The 1,370-nt window shown below is 52.6% G+C and overlaps 1 protein-coding gene across 1 annotated transcript in view; it reads left to right on the top strand.

Annotated features, from left to right (window-relative positions):
- The first annotated feature begins 614 nt into the window (after window positions 1-614).
- Window positions 615-1,370, top strand: part of HMGB3 (high mobility group box 3) — a 4,819-nt gene continuing 4,063 nt past the window's right edge. The window contains exon 1 of the mRNA XM_018552615.1: window positions 615-718. The gene's annotated coding sequence lies outside the window, so the exon portion shown is untranslated. The remainder of the gene's footprint in view (window positions 719-1,370) is intronic.

Raw genomic sequence — 1,370 nt, 5'->3', positions numbered from 1 at the left:
CCACACAGGCATGTCTGCAGTGCCATTGGCATTAATGGCACCAAGCACTGGATGTGCTGTGAACAGGCCTTAACATCCAGTAACTAATCGATTTTGAAAATAATCGTTAGCTGCAGCTCTAGAACCTAGACACGTCAGAGGGACTTTATGAAAACCAGAGCAGTAGATATAGGCAAAAAAACGGGAGGGTTTAGAACCCCTTTAAATACCTGTACACCCCCACATATCACGGGGGGGGGGGGCGCAACATTTTGTTCTGCCCCGGGCGCCCGTTACGCGACTGCACATATCCATGAACAATCTTAAAACGGTGCCATGGGCAGGGTGAGGGTTAAGCATGTGAGAAGCCAACATTCCCCGAATAGGACTATGCTGGTCAGTGGTGGCGGTGCTCCTGCCGGTGTATGTACACAGCGTGACGTCGGTACACACACATTATAATATGAAAACACTGCCCGCGTCCGCAACTTCATTCTATATCCCCAGGCGGGTGTTCTTTTTGAATGAATGACGTAGCTGGACGGGTGTCCAATAGGAGCGGGGGGCGTGGTGAATATTGATGAGGCGCCGGCCCAATGACAGGGCTGGGAGGTTGTTTTAAACCGTGAGTGCGCTCCAACCAATCAGCGCGCTCTCGTAGTAAGCTAGCGCGAGGTTGCGAGCCAAGCTTTTAGTTGTGAGCGGCGTGCGCAGGATTCACACTAGGCGAACAATACAGGTACGTCCAGCAGCCTCCTGTGTGTATGTGAGGGGAGATCTCTGTACCCCCGAGCCGGCATCGGCTTTCTCACCATCACCCTTATCATCAGCCCTCCAATCTCTTCTCATTCTACCTTTTCTTGTATTTTTTTTAAATGTGTGGCGATATCTGTGTGTCTATGCACGGCTGTCACCGCCGACTGATCGCAGTGTGCTTTGTGTTGTGCTGAGAATGTTCTAAATGGGCTGTGTGGTTGGTGCATTGGCAGGATTCTGTGTCGGGGCAGGAGGGGCTGTCGATATAATGTGATTTTTATATTGTGGGGGGCTATGTTTATAAGTCGGGGTGTCGTTGTAGGGGCTCGTACAATGTGGGGTGTCTGTGTCGGGCAGTATGGGGTGTCTGCATGGCACTGTTCTCTGCATTAACATGGCTGTCCCTGTCATCTCTGCCTTGTTGTTTGCCTGTGTTGGAGGAAGGAGGGGGGAGGGGGATGGGGGAGGTGACCCCTCTAATGCTGAGTGTAGCCCCGATTTGGTGCCCCTTTGGTCGGGCAATGTATGTTGCCCATGGTCGGCTCTGCCCTGTGACTCCCTTCTCTAGCAGCAGGGAAAACCCCCTCTCCTTCCACTTTAACCTGTGCCCTGTACCCCGAGAAAACTCGGAGCCC

This window comes from Nanorana parkeri, unplaced genomic scaffold, assembly GCF_000935625.1.
Source record: "Nanorana parkeri isolate BGI_ZX_2015 unplaced genomic scaffold, ASM93562v1 scaffold93, whole genome shotgun sequence".
Lineage (NCBI taxonomy): Eukaryota > Metazoa > Chordata > Amphibia > Anura > Dicroglossidae > Nanorana > Nanorana parkeri.
This window is presented reverse-complemented; position numbering and strand designations above follow the sequence as displayed.